Genomic DNA, 16,224 nt, shown 5'->3' with positions numbered 1-16,224 from the left:
GGAGTGTTTTTATTTAAATGCTTTTAGAAGAGGCTCAGTGATGTAGTTCGCAGACCGAAAGCTCGGAGCCCTGACTCTCATGTCAGTACAACAGAAAACACAGGCGGAAGGCAGCCCTCTCCGTTTTAAATGAAACTACTCGCAAACACCTGAATTTAGCTCTTGGTGGGTTCTAAGGGGTTGACGGAATGAAATCGCTGGAGCATTTAAATTTTAAAAGGCCGTATTTATTTTCATTTTCCGCTCACCCCTTCAGAATGGCTTAAACGGGGCATTATTTTTCGTACGTGACCTGTGGTTAGAGGCATTGTTTCTTGTTAGTAAGACATATGGCTTAATAAATTATGTTCTTGGGCATAATTTGCAAGCTAACATGCAGCACAAGCTATATCTTCCATTTAACCTAAATATAAATGATTTTAATCTGTATTTTTGTGCGTCCTCTATAAAGCACCATTCATGAGTAGCGCGCATGCGCACAAATGCCTAAGGGACTTTCGGAGTATGACGTAAGAGGGCACCTGTGCTAAATCAAACATAAAATACAGCGAAATGACAGGGAACAAAAAATATTAAACGAGTGATTGGGTGCTATGTTCAATACAGTTGCATTTTTGAGAACTCTTATCAGTTAAATAGCAGAAGTTATTAGTTGGTCATTAAAAACGGCCGTGCTTTGTTGAACTATGTGGCTCAAACGATGAGACCATATTCATGAAACAGTCTTTACTAGCTAATTCGTTTCCACAAAAATGCAGCACAAATAAGCAAGCATTTTAACGTTTTCAATACACTAATCTACTATTACTGTTCAATCGCTGGAGTGTTTTTATTTTTAAATGCCTTTAAAATATGTAGTTTTGTGAACACGGACGAAGAAACGCCAGCCCTGAAGCTCATCCGTAAACCATATAAAAGCAGCTCATATGCGCTTAATATAGCTCTTTAAAATGATATTATGTTTACATTGCGTACAGTCGCTGGAGTGTTTTTATTTAAATGCTTTTAGAAGAGGCTCAGTGATGTAGTTCGCAGACCGAAAGCTCGGAGCCCTGACTCTCATGTCAGTACAACAGAAAACACAGGCGGAAGGCAGCCCTCTCCGTTTTAAATGAAACTACTCGCAAACACCTGAATTTAGCTCTTGGTGGGTTCTAAGGGGTTGACGGAATGAAATCGCTGGAGCATTTAAATTTTAAAAGGCCGTATTTATTTTCATTTTCCGCTCCACCCCTTCAGAATGGCTTAAACGGGGCATTATTTTTCGTACGTGACCTGTGGTTAGAGGCATTGTTTCTTGTTAGTAAGACATATGGCTTAATAAATTATGTTCTTGGGCATAATTTGCAAGCTAACATGCAGCACAAGCTATATCTTCCATTTAACCTAAATATAAATGATTTTAATCTGTATTTTTGTGCGTCCTCTATAAAGCACCATTCATGAGTAGCGCGCATGCGCACAAATGCCTAAGGGGACTTTCGGAGTATGACGTAAGAGGGCACCTGTGCTAAATCAAACATAAAATACAGCGAAATGACAGGGAACAAAAAATATTAAACGAGTGATTGGGTGCTATGTTCAATACAGTTGCATTTTTTGAGAACTCTTATCAGTTAAATAGCAGAAGTTATTAGTTGGTCATTAAAAACGGCCGTGCTTTGTTGAACTATGTGGCTCAAACGATGAGACCATATTCATGAAACAGTCTTTACTAGCTAATTCGTTTCCACAAAAATGCAGCACAAATAAGCAAGCATTTTAACGTTTTCAATACACTAATCTACTATTACTGTTCAATCGCTGGAGTGTTTTTATTTTTTAAATGCCTTTAAAATATGTAGTTTTGTGAACACGGACGAAGAAACGCCAGCCCTGAAGCTCATCCGTAAACCATATAAAAGCAGCTCATATGCGCTTAATATAGCTCTTTAAAATGATATTATGTTTACATTGCGTACAGTCGCTGGAGTGTTTTTATTTAAATGCTTTTAGAAGAGGCTCAGTGATGTAGTTCGCAGACCGAAAGCTCGGAGCCCTGACTCTCATGTCAGTACAACAGAAAACACAGGCGGAAGGCAGCCCTCTCCGTTTTAAATGAAACTACTCGCAAACACCTGAATTTAGCTCTTGGTGGGTTCTAAGGGGTTGACGGAATGAAATCGCTGGAGCATTTAAATTTTAAAAGGCCGTATTTATTTTCATTTTCCGCTCCACCCTTCAGAATGGCTTAAACGGGGCATTATTTTTCGTACGTGACCTGTGGTTAGAGGCATTGTTTCTTGTTAGTAAGACATATGGCTTAATAAATTATGTTCTTGGGCATAATTTGCAAGCTAACATGCAGCACAAGCTATATCTTCCATTTAACCTAAATATAAATGATTTTAATCTGTATTTTTGTGCGTCCTCTATAAAGCACCATTTATGAGTAGCGCGCATGCGCACAAATGCCTAAGGGGACTTTCGGAGTATGACGTAAGAGGGCACCTGTGCTAAATCAAACATAAAATACAGCGAAATGACAGGGAACAAAAAATATTAAACGAGTGATTGGGTGCTATGTTCAATACAGTTGCATTTTTTGAGAACTCTTATCAGTTAAATAGCAGAAGTTATTAGTTGGTCATTAAAAACGGCCGTGCTTTGTTGAACTATGTGGCTCAAACGATGAGACCATATTCATGAAACAGTCTTTACTAGCTAATTCGTTTCCACAAAAATGCAGCACAAATAAGCAAGCATTTTAACGTTTCAATACACTAATCTACTATTACTGTTCAATCGCTGGAGTGTTTTTATTTTTTAAATGCCTTTAAAATATGTAGTTTTGTGAACACGGACGAAGAAACGCCAGCCCTGAAGCTCATCCGTAAACCATATAAAAGCAGCTCATATGCGCTTAATATAGCTCTTTAAAATGATATTATGTTTACATTGCGTACAGTCGCTGGAGTGTTTTTATTTAAATGCTTTTAGAAGAGGCTCAGTGATGTAGTTCGCAGACCGAAAGCTCGGAGCCCTGACTCTCATGTCAGTACAACAGAAAACACAGGCGGAAGGCAGCCCTCTCCGTTTTAAATGAAACTACTCGCAAACACCTGAATTTAGCTCTTGGTGGGTTCTAAGGGGTTGACGGAATGAAATCGCTGGAGCATTTAAATTTTAAAAGGCCGTATTTATTTTCATTTTCCGCTCCACCCCTTCAGAATGGCTTAAACGGGGCATTATTTTTCGTACGTGACCTGTGGTTAGAGGCATTGTTTCTTGTTAGTAAGACATATGGCTTAATAAATTATGTTCTTGGGCATAATTTGCAAGCTAACATGCAGCACAAGCTATATCTTCCATTTAACCTAAATATAAATGATTTTAATCTGTATTTTTGTGCGTCCTCTATAAAGCACCATTCATGAGTAGCGCGCATGCGCACAAATGCCTAAGGGGACTTTCGGAGTATGACGTAAGAGGGCACCTGTGCTAAATCAAACATAAAATACAGCGAAATGACAGGGAACAAAAAATATTAAACGAGTGATTGGGTGCTATGTTCAATACAGTTGCATTTTTGAGAACTCTTATCAGTTAAATAGCAGAAGTTATTAGTTGGTCATTAAAAACGGCCGTGCTTTGTTGAACTATGTGGCTCAAACGATGAGACCATATTCATGAAACAGTCTTTACTAGCTAATTCGTTTCCACAAAAATGCAGCACAAATAAGCAAGCATTTTAACGTTTTCAATACACTAATCTACTATTACTGTTCAATCGCTGGAGTGTTTTTATTTTTTAAATGCCTTTAAAATATGTAGTTTTGTGAACACGGACGAAGAAACGCCAGCCCTGAAGCTCATCCGTAAACCATATAAAAGCAGCTCATATGCGCTTAATATAGCTCTTTAAAATGATATTATGTTTACATTGCGTACAGTCGCTGGAGTGTTTTTATTTAAATGCTTTTAGAAGAGGCTCAGTGATGTAGTTCGCAGACCGAAAGCTCGGAGCCCTGACTCTCATGTCAGTACAACAGAAAACACAGGCGGAAGGCAGCCCTCTCCGTTTTAATGAAACTACTCGCAAACACCTGAATTTAGCTCTTGGTGGGTTCTAAGGGGTTGACGGAATGAAATCGCTGGAGCATTTAAATTTTAAAAGGCCGTATTTATTTTCATTTTCCGCTCCACCCCTTCAGAATGGCTTAAACGGGGCATTATTTTTCGTACGTGACCTGTGGTTAGAGGCATTGTTTCTTGTTAGTAAGACATATGGCTTAATAAATTATGTTCTTGGGCATAATTTGCAAGCTAACATGCAGCACAAGCTATATCTTCCATTTAACCTAAATATAAATGATTTTAATCTGTATTTTTGTGCGTCCTCTATAAAGCACCATTCATGAGTAGCGCGCATGCGCACAAATGCCTAAGGGGACTTTCGGAGTATGACGTAAGAGGGCACCTGTGCTAAATCAAACATAAAATACAGCGAAATGACAGGGAACAAAAAATATTAAACGAGTGATTGGGTGCTATGTTCAATACAGTTGCATTTTTTGAGAACTCTTATCAGTTAAATAGCAGAAGTTATTAGTTGGTCATTAAAAACGGCCGTGCTTTGTTGAACTATGTGGCTCAAACGATGAGACCATATTCATGAAACAGTCTTTACTAGCTAATTCGTTTCCACAAAAATGCAGCACAAATAAGCAAGCATTTTAACGTTTTCAATACACTAATCTACTATTACTGTTCAATCGCTGGAGTGTTTTTATTTTTTAAATGCCTTTAAAATATGTAGTTTTGTGAACACGGACGAAGAAACGCCAGCCCTGAAGCTCATCCGTAAACCATATAAAAGCAGCTCATATGCGCTTAATATAGCTCTTTAAAATGATATTATGTTTACATTGCGTACAGTCGCTGGAGTGTTTTTATTTAAATGCTTTTAGAAGAGGCTCAGTGATGTAGTTCGCAGACCGAAAGCTCGGAGCCCTGACTCTCATGTCAGTACAACAGAAAACACAGGCGGAAGGCAGCCCTCTCCGTTTTAAATGAAACTACTCGCAAACACCTGAATTTAGCTCTTGGTGGGTTCTAAGGGGTTGACGGAATGAAATCGCTGGAGCATTTAAATTTTAAAAGGCCGTATTTATTTTCATTTTCCGCTCCACCCCTTCAGAATGGCTTAAACGGGGCATTATTTTTCGTACGTGACCTGTGGTTAGAGGCATTGTTTCTTGTTAGTAAGACATATGGCTTAATAAATTATGTTCTTGGGCATAATTTGCAAGCTAACATGCAGCACAAGCTATATCTTCCATTTAACCTAAATATAAATGATTTTAATCTGTATTTTTGTGCGTCCTCTATAAAGCACCATTCATGAGTAGCGCGCATGCGCACAAATGCCTAAGGGACTTTCGGAGTATGACGTAAGAGGGCACCTGTGCTAAATCAAACATAAAATACAGCGAAATGACAGGGAACAAAAAATATTAAACGAGTGATTGGGTGCTATGTTCAATACAGTTGCATTTTTTGAGAACTCTTATCAGTTAAATAGCAGAAGTTATTAGTTGGTCATTAAAAACGGCCGTGCTTTGTTGAACTATGTGGCTCAAACGATGAGACCATATTCATGAAACAGTCTTTACTAGCTAATTCGTTTCCACAAAAATGCAGCACAAATAAGCAAGCATTTTAACGTTTTCAATACACTAATCTACTATTACTGTTCAATCGCTGGAGTGTTTTTATTTTTTAAATGCCTTTAAAATATGTAGTTTTGTGAACACGGACGAAGAAACGCCAGCCCTGAAGCTCATCCGTAAACCATATAAAAGCAGCTCATATGCGCTTAATATAGCTCTTTAAAATGATATTATGTTTACATTGCGTACAGTCGCTGGAGTGTTTTTATTTAAATGCTTTTAGAAGAGGCTCAGTGATGTAGTTCGCAGACCGAAAGCTCGGAGCCCTGACTCTCATGTCAGTACAACAGAAAACACAGGCGGAAGGCAGCCCTCTCCGTTTTAAATGAAACTACTCGCAAACACCTGAATTTAGCTCTTGGTGGGTTCTAAGGGGTTGACGGAATGAAATCGCTGGAGCATTTAAATTTTAAAAGGCCGTATTTATTTTCATTTTCCGCTCCACCCCTTCAGAATGGCTTAAACGGGGCATTATTTTTCGTACGTGACCTGTGGTTAGAGGCATTGTTTCTTGTTAGTAAGACATATGGCTTAATAAATTATGTTCTTGGGCATAATTTGCAAGCTAACATGCAGCACAAGCTATATCTTCCATTTAACCTAAATATAAATGATTTTAATCTGTATTTTTGTGCGTCCTCTATAAAGCACCATTCATGAGTAGCGCGCATGCGCACAAATGCCTAAGGGGACTTTCGGAGTATGACGTAAGAGGGCACCTGTGCTAAATCAAACATAAAATACAGCGAAATGACAGGGAACAAAAAATATTAAACGAGTGATTGGGTGCTATGTTCAATACAGTTGCATTTTTTGAGAACTCTTATCAGTTAAATAGCAGAAGTTATTAGTTGGTCATTAAAAACGGCCGTGCTTTGTTGAACTATGTGGCTCAAACGATGAGACCATATTCATGAAACAGTCTTTACTAGCTAATTCGTTTCCACAAAAATGCAGCACAAATAAGCAAGCATTTTAACGTTTTCAATACACTAATCTACTATTACTGTTCAATCGCTGGAGTGTTTTTATTTTTTAAATGCCTTTAAAATATGTAGTTTTGTGAACACGGACGAAGAAACGCCAGCCCTGAAGCTCATCCGTAAACCATATAAAAGCAGCTCATATGCGCTTAATATAGCTCTTTAAAATGATATTATGTTTACATTGCGTACAGTCGCTGGAGTGTTTTTATTTAAATGCTTTTAGAAGAGGCTCAGTGATGTAGTTCGCAGACCGAAAGCTCGGAGCCCTGACTCTCATGTCAGTACAACAGAAAACACAGGCGGAAGGCAGCCCTCTCCGTTTTAAATGAAACTACTCGCAAACACCTGAATTTAGCTCTTGGTGGGTTCTAAGGGGTTGACGGAATGAAATCGCTGGAGCATTTAAATTTTAAAAGGCCGTATTTATTTTCATTTTCCGCTCCACCCCTTCAGAATGGCTTAAACGGGGCATTATTTTTCGTACGTGACCTGTGGTTAGAGGCATTGTTTCTTGTTAGTAAGACATATGGCTTAATAAATTATGTTCTTGGGCATAATTTGCAAGCTAACATGCAGCACAAGCTATATCTTCCATTTAACCTAAATATAAATGATTTTAATCTGTATTTTTGTGCGTCCTCTATAAAGCACCATTCATGAGTAGCGCGCATGCGCACAAATGCCTAAGGGGACTTTCGGAGTATGACGTAAGAGGGCACCTGTGCTAAATCAAACATAAAATACAGCGAAATGACAGGGAACAAAAAATATTAAACGAGTGATTGGGTGCTATGTTCAATACAGTTGCATTTTTTGAGAACTCTTATCAGTTAAATAGCAGAAGTTATTAGTTGGTCATTAAAAACGGCCGTGCTTTGTTGAACTATGTGGCTCAAACGATGAGACCATATTCATGAAACAGTCTTTACTAGCTAATTCGTTTCCACAAAAATGCAGCACAAATAAGCAAGCATTTTAACGTTTTCAATACACTAATCTACTATTACTGTTCAATCGCTGGAGTGTTTTTATTTTTTAAATGCCTTTAAAATATGTAGTTTTGTGAACACGGACGAAGAAACGCCAGCCCTGAAGCTCATCCGTAAACCATATAAAAGCAGCTCATATGCGCTTAATATAGCTCTTTAAAATGATATTATGTTTACATTGCGTACAGTCGCTGGAGTGTTTTTATTTAAATGCTTTTAGAAGAGGCTCAGTGATGTAGTTCGCAGACCGAAAGCTCGGAGCCCTGACTCTCATGTCAGTACAACAGAAAACACAGGCGGAAGGCAGCCCTCTCCGTTTTAAATGAAACTACTCGCAAACACCTGAATTTAGCTCTTGGTGGGTTCTAAGGGGTTGACGGAATGAAATCGCTGGAGCATTTAAATTTTAAAAGGCCGTATTTATTTTCATTTTCCGCTCCACCCCTTCAGAATGGCTTAAACGGGGCATTATTTTTCGTACGTGACCTGTGGTTAGAGGCATTGTTTCTTGTTAGTAAGACATATGGCTTAATAAATTATGTTCTTGGGCATAATTTGCAAGCTAACATGCAGCACAAGCTATATCTTCCATTTAACCTAAATATAAATGATTTTAATCTGTATTTTTGTGCGTCCTCTATAAAGCACCATTCATGAGTAGCGCGCATGCGCACAAATGCCTAAGGGGACTTTCGGAGTATGACGTAAGAGGGCACCTGTGCTAAATCAAACATAAAATACAGCGAAATGACAGGGAACAAAAAATATTAAACGAGTGATTGGGTGCTATGTTCAATACAGTTGCATTTTTTGAGAACTCTTATCAGTTAAATAGCAGAAGTTATTAGTTGGTCATTAAAAACGGCCGTGCTTTGTTGAACTATGTGGCTCAAACGATGAGACCATATTCATGAAACAGTCTTTACTAGCTAATTCGTTTCCACAAAAATGCAGCACAAATAAGCAAGCATTTTAACGTTTTCAATACACTAATCTACTATTACTGTTCAATCGCTGGAGTGTTTTTATTTTTTAAATGCCTTTAAAATATGTAGTTTTGTGAACACGGACGAAGAAACGCCAGCCCTGAAGCTCATCCGTAAACCATATAAAAGCAGCTCATATGCGCTTAATATAGCTCTTTAAAATGATATTATGTTTACATTGCGTACAGTCGCTGGAGTGTTTTTATTTAAATGCTTTTAGAAGAGGCTCAGTGATGTAGTTCGCAGACCGAAAGCTCGGAGCCCTGACTCTCATGTCAGTACAACAGAAAACACAGGCGGAAGGCAGCCCTCTCCGTTTTAAATGAAACTACTCGCAAACACCTGAATTTAGCTCTTGGTGGGTTCTAAGGGGTTGACGGAATGAAATCGCTGGAGCATTTAAATTTTAAAAGGCCGTATTTATTTTCATTTTCCGCTCCACCCCTTCAGAATGGCTTAAACGGGGCATTATTTTTCGTACGTGACCTGTGGTTAGAGGCATTGTTTCTTGTTAGTAAGACATATGGCTTAATAAATTATGTTCTTGGGCATAATTTGCAAGCTAACATGCAGCACAAGCTATATCTTCCATTTAACCTAAATATAAATGATTTTAATCTGTATTTTTGTGCGTCCTCTATAAAGCACCATTCATGAGTAGCGCGCATGCGCACAAATGCCTAAGGGGACTTTCGGAGTATGACGTAAGAGGGCACCTGTGCTAAATCAAACATAAAATACAGCGAAATGACAGGGAACAAAAAATATTAAACGAGTGATTGGGTGCTATGTTCAATACAGTTGCATTTTTTGAGAACTCTTATCAGTTAAATAGCAGAAGTTATTAGTTGGTCATTAAAAACGGCCGTGCTTTGTTGAACTATGTGGCTCAAACGATGAGACCATATTCATGAAACAGTCTTTACTAGCTAATTCGTTTCCACAAAAATGCAGCACAAATAAGCAAGCATTTTAACGTTTTCAATACACTAATCTACTATTACTGTTCAATCGCTGGAGTGTTTTTATTTTTTAAATGCCTTTAAAATATGTAGTTTTGTGAACACGGACGAAGAAACGCCAGCCCTGAAGCTCATCCGTAAACCATATAAAAGCAGCTCATATGCGCTTAATATAGCTCTTTAAAATGATATTATGTTTACATTGCGTACAGTCGCTGGAGTGTTTTTATTTAAATGCTTTTAGAAGAGGCTCAGTGATGTAGTTCGCAGACCGAAAGCTCGGAGCCCTGACTCTCATGTCAGTACAACAGAAAACACAGGCGGAAGGCAGCCCTCTCCGTTTTAAATGAAACTACTCGCAAACACCTGAATTTAGCTCTTGGTGGGTTCTAAGGGGTTGACGGAATGAAATCGCTGGAGCATTTAAATTTTAAAAGGCCGTATTTATTTTCATTTTCCGCTCCACCCCTTCAGAATGGCTTAAACGGGGCATTATTTTTCGTACGTGACCTGTGGTTAGAGGCATTGTTTCTTGTTAGTAAGACATATGGCTTAATAAATTATGTTCTTGGGCATAATTTGCAAGCTAACATGCAGCACAAGCTATATCTTCCATTTAACCTAAATATAAATGATTTTAATCTGTATTTTTGTGCGTCCTCTATAAAGCACCATTCATGAGTAGCGCGCATGCGCACAAATGCCTAAGGGGACTTTCGGAGTATGACGTAAGAGGGCACCTGTGCTAAATCAAACATAAAATACAGCGAAATGACAGGGAACAAAAAATATTAAACGAGTGATTGGGTGCTATGTTCAATACAGTTGCATTTTTTGAGAACTCTTATCAGTTAAATAGCAGAAGTTATTAGTTGGTCATTAAAAACGGCCGTGCTTTGTTGAACTATGTGGCTCAAACGATGAGACCATATTCATGAAACAGTCTTTACTAGCTAATTCGTTTCCACAAAAATGCAGCACAAATAAGCAAGCATTTTAACGTTTTCAATACACTAATCTACTATTACTGTTCAATCGCTGGAGTGTTTTTATTTTTTAAATGCCTTTAAAATATGTAGTTTTGTGAACACGGACGAAGAAACGCCAGCCCTGAAGCTCATCCGTAAACCATATAAAAGCAGCTCATATGCGCTTAATATAGCTCTTTAAAATGATATTATGTTTACATTGCGTACAGTCGCTGGAGTGTTTTTATTTAAATGCTTTTAGAAGAGGCTCAGTGATGTAGTTCGCAGACCGAAAGCTCGGAGCCCTGACTCTCATGTCAGTACAACAGAAAACACAGGCGGAAGGCAGCCCTCTCCGTTTTAAATGAAACTACTCGCAAACACCTGAATTTAGCTCTTGGTGGGTTCTAAGGGGTTGACGGAATGAAATCGCTGGAGCATTTAAATTTTAAAAGGCCGTATTTATTTTCATTTTCCGCTCCACCCCTTCAGAATGGCTTAAACGGGGCATTATTTTTCGTACGTGACCTGTGGTTAGAGGCATTGTTTCTTGTTAGTAAGACATATGGCTTAATAAATTATGTTCTTGGGCATAATTTGCAAGCTAACATGCAGCACAAGCTATATCTTCCATTTAACCTAAATATAAATGATTTTAATCTGTATTTTTGTGCGTCCTCTATAAAGCACCATTCATGAGTAGCGCGCATGCCACAAATGCCTAAGGGGACTTTCGGAGTATGACGTAAGAGGGCACCTGTGCTAAATCAAACATAAAATACAGCGAAATGACAGGGAACAAAAAATATTAAACGAGTGATTGGGTGCTATGTTCAATACAGTTGCATTTTTTGAGAACTCTTATCAGTTAAATAGCAGAAGTTATTAGTTGGTCATTAAAAACGGCCGTGCTTTGTTGAACTATGTGGCTCAAACGATGAGACCATATTCATGAAACAGTCTTTACTAGCTAATTCGTTTCCACAAAAATGCAGCACAAATAAGCAAGCATTTTAACGTTTTCAATACACTAATCTACTATTACTGTTCAATCGCTGGAGTGTTTTTATTTTTTAAATGCCTTTAAAATATGTAGTTTTGTGAACACGGACGAAGAAACGCCAGCCCTGAAGCTCATCCGTAAACCATATAAAAGCAGCTCATATGCGCTTAATATAGCTCTTTAAAATGATATTATGTTTACATTGCGTACAGTCGCTGGAGTGTTTTTATTTAAATGCTTTTAGAAGAGGCTCAGTGATGTAGTTCGCAGACCGAAAGCTCGGAGCCCTGACTCTCATGTCAGTACAACAGAAAACACAGGCGGAAGGCAGCCCTCTCCGTTTTAAATGAAACTACTCGCAAACACCTGAATTTAGCTCTTGGTGGGTTCTAAGGGGTTGACGGAATGAAATCGCTGGAGCATTTAAATTTTAAAAGGCCGTATTTATTTTCATTTTCCGCTCCACCCCTTCAGAATGGCTTAAACGGGGCATTATTTTTCGTACGTGACCTGTGGTTAGAGGCATTGTTTCTTGTTAGTAAGACATATGGCTTAATAAATTATGTTCTTGGGCATAATTTGCAAGCTAACATGCAGCACAAGCTATATCTTACATTTAACCTAAATATAAATGATTTTAATCTGTATTTTTGTGCGTCCTCTATAAAGCACCATTCATGAGTAGCGCGCATGCGCACAAATGCCTAAGGGGACTTTCGGAGTATGACGTAAGAGGGCACCTGTGCTAAATCAAACATAAAATACAGCGAAATGACAGGGAACAAAAAATATTAAACGAGTGATTGGGTGCTATGTTCAATACAGTTGCATTTTTTGAGAACTCTTATCAGTTAAATAGCAGAAGTTATTAGTTGGTCATTAAAAACGGCCGTGCTTTGTTGAACTATGTGGCTCAAACGATGAGACCATATTCATGAAACAGTCTTTACTAGCTAATTCGTTTCCACAAAAATGCAGCACAAATAAGCAAGCATTTTAACGTTTTCAATACACTAATCTACTATTACTGTTCAATCGCTGGAGTGTTTTTATTTTTTAAATGCCTTTAAAATATGTAGTTTTGTGAACACGGACGAAGAAACGCCAGCCCTGAAGCTCATCCGTAAACCATATAAAAGCAGCTCATATGCGCTTAATATAGCTCTTTAAAATGATATTATGTTTACATTGCGTACAGTCGCTGGAGTGTTTTTATTTAAATGCTTTTAGAAGAGGCTCAGTGATGTAGTTCGCAGACCGAAAGCTCGGAGCCCTGACTCTCATGTCAGTACAACAGAAAACACAGGCGGAAGGCAGCCCTCTCCGTTTTAAATGAAACTACTCGCAAACACCTGAATTTAGCTCTTGGTGGGTTCTAAGGGGTTGACGGAATGAAATCGCTGGAGCATTTAAATTTTAAAAGGCCGTATTTATTTTCATTTTCCGCTCCACCCCTTCAGAATGGCTTAAACGGGGCATTATTTTTCGTACGTGACCTGTGGTTAGAGGCATTGTTTCTTGTTAGTAAGACATATGGCTTAATAAATTATGTTCTTGGGCATAATTTGCAAGCTAACATGCAGCACAAGCTATATCTTCCATTTAACCTAAATATAAATGATTTTAATCTGTATTTTTGTGCGTCCTCTATAAAGCACCATTCATGAGTAGCGCGCATGCGCACAAATGCCTAAGGGGACTTTCGGAGTATGACGTAAGAGGGCACCTGTGCTAAATCAAACATAAAATACAGCGAAATGACAGGGAACAAAAAATATTAAACGAGTGATTGGGTGCTATGTTCAATACAGTTGCATTTTTTGAGAACTCTTATCAGTTAAATAGCAGAAGTTATTAGTTGGTCATTAAAAACGGCCGTGCTTTGTTGAACTATGTGGCTCAAACGATGAGACCATATTCATGAAACAGTCTTTACTAGCTAATTCGTTTCCACAAAAATGCAGCACAAATAAGCAAGCATTTTAACGTTTTCAATACACTAATCTACTATTACTGTTCAATCGCTGGAGTGTTTTTATTTTTTAAATGCCTTTAAAATATGTAGTTTTGTGAACACGGACGAAGAAACGCCAGCCCTGAAGCTCATCGTAAACCATATAAAAGCAGCTCATATGCGCTTAATATAGCTCTTTAAAAATGATATTATGTTTACATTGCGTACAGTCGCTGGAGTGTTTTTATTTAAATGCTTTTAGAAGAGGCTCAGTGATGTAGTTCGCAGACCGAAAGCTCGGAGCCCTGACTCTCATGTCAGTACAACAGAAAACACAGGCGGAAGGCAGCCCTCTCCGTTTTAAATGAAACTACTCGCAAACACCTGAATTTAGCTCTTGGTGGGTTCTAAGGGGTTGACGGAATGAAATCGCTGGAGCATTTAAATTTTAAAAGGCCGTATTTATTTTCATTTTCCGCTCCACCCCTTCAGAATGGCTTAAACGGGGCATTATTTTTCGTACGTGACCTGTGGTTAGAGGCATTGTTTCTTGTTAGTAAGACATATGGCTTAATAAATTATGTTCTTGGGCATAATTTGCAAGCTAACATGCAGCACAAGCTATATCTTCCATTTAACCTAAATATAAATGATTTTAATCTGTATTTTTGTGCGTCCTCTATAAAGCACCATTCATGAGTAGCGCGCATGCGCACAAATGCCTAAGGGGACTTTCGGAGTATGACGTAAGAGGGCACCTGTGCTAAATCAAACATAAAATACAGCGAAATGACAGGGGAACAAAAAATATTAAACGAGTGATTGGGTGCTATGTTCAATACAGTTGCATTTTTTGAGAACTCTTATCAGTTAAATAGCAGAAGTTATTAGTTGGTCATTAAAAACGGCCGTGCTTTGTTGAACTATGTGGCTCAAACGATGAGACCATATTCATGAAACAGTCTTTACTAGCTAATTCGTTTCCACAAAAATGCAGCACAAATAAGCAAGCATTTTAACGTTTTCAATACACTAATCTACTATTACTGTTCAATCGCTGGAGTGTTTTTATTTTTTAAATGCCTTTAAAATATGTAGTTTTGTGAACACGGACGAAGAAACGCCAGCCCTGAAGCTCATCCGTAAACCATATAAAAGCAGCTCATATGCGCTTAATATAGCTCTTTAAAATGATATTATGTTTACATTGCGTACAGTCGCTGGAGTGTTTTTATTTAAATGCTTTTAGAAGAGGCTCAGTGATGTAGTTCGCAGACCGAAAGCTCGGAGCCCTGACTCTCATGTCAGTACAACAGAAAACACAGGCGGAAGGCAGCCCTCTCCGTTTTAAATGAAACTACTCGCAAACACCTGAATTTAGCTCTTGGTGGGTTCTAAGGGGTTGACGGAATGAAATCGCTGGAGCATTTAAATTTTAAAAGGCCGTATTTATTTTCATTTCCGCTCCACCCCTTCAGAATGGCTTAAACGGGGCATTATTTTTCGTACGTGACCTGTGGTTAGAGGCATTGTTTCTTGTTAGTAAGACATATGGCTTAATAAATTATGTTCTTGGGCATAATTTGCAAGCTAACATGCAGCACAAGCTATATCTTCCATTTAACCTAAATATAAATGATTTTAATCTGTATTTTTGTGCGTCCTCTATAAAGCACCATTCATGAGTAGCGCGCATGCGCACAAATGCCTAAGGGACTTTCGGAGTATGACGTAAGAGGGCACCTGTGCTAAATCAAACATAAAATACAGCGAAATGACAGGGAACAAAAATATTAAACGAGTGATTGGGTGCTATGTTCAATACAGTTGCATTTTTTGAGAACTCTTATCAGTTAAATAGCAGAAGTTATTAGTTGGTCATTAAAAACGGCCGTGCTTTGTTGAACTATGTGGCTCAAACGATGAGACCATATTCATGAAACAGTCTTTACTAGCTAATTCGTTTCCACAAAAATGCAGCACAAATAAGCAAGCATTTTAACGTTTTCAATACACTAATCTACTATTACTGTTCAATCGCTGGAGTGTTTTTATTTTTTAAATGCCTTTAAAATATGTAGTTTTGTGAACACGGACGAAGAAACGCCAGCCCTGAAGCTCATCCGTAAACCATATAAAAGCAGCTCATATGCGCTTAATATAGCTCTTTAAAATGATATTATGTTTACATTGCGTACAGTCGCTGGAGTGTTTTTATTTAAATGCTTTTAGAAGAGGCTCAGTGATGTAGTTCGCAGACCGAAAGCTCGGAGCCCTGACTCTCATGTCAGTACAACAGAAAACACAGGCGGAAGGCAGCCCTCTCCGTTTTAAATGAAACTACTCGCAAACACCTGAATTTAGCTCTTGGTGGGTTCTAAGGGGTTGACGGAATGAAATCGCTGGAGCATTTAAATTTTAAAAGGCCGTATTTATTTTCATTTTCCGCTCCACCCCTTCTCAGAATGGCTTAAACGGGCATTATTTTTCGTACGTGACTGTGGTTAGAGGCATTGTTTCTTGTTAGTAAGACATATGGCTTAATAAATTATGTCTTGGGCATAATTTGCAAGCTAACATGCAGCACAAGCTATATCTTACATTTAACCTAAATATAAATGATTTAATCTGTATTTTTGTGCGTCCTCTATAAAGCACCATTCAT

This window comes from Garra rufa, unplaced genomic scaffold, assembly GCF_049309525.1.
Source record: "Garra rufa unplaced genomic scaffold, GarRuf1.0 hap1_unplaced_001, whole genome shotgun sequence".
In the NCBI taxonomy this organism is placed as follows: domain Eukaryota; kingdom Metazoa; phylum Chordata; class Actinopteri; order Cypriniformes; family Cyprinidae; genus Garra; species Garra rufa.
The sequence above is the reverse complement of the archived record's forward strand: the minus strand, read 5'-3'. Positions refer to the sequence as shown.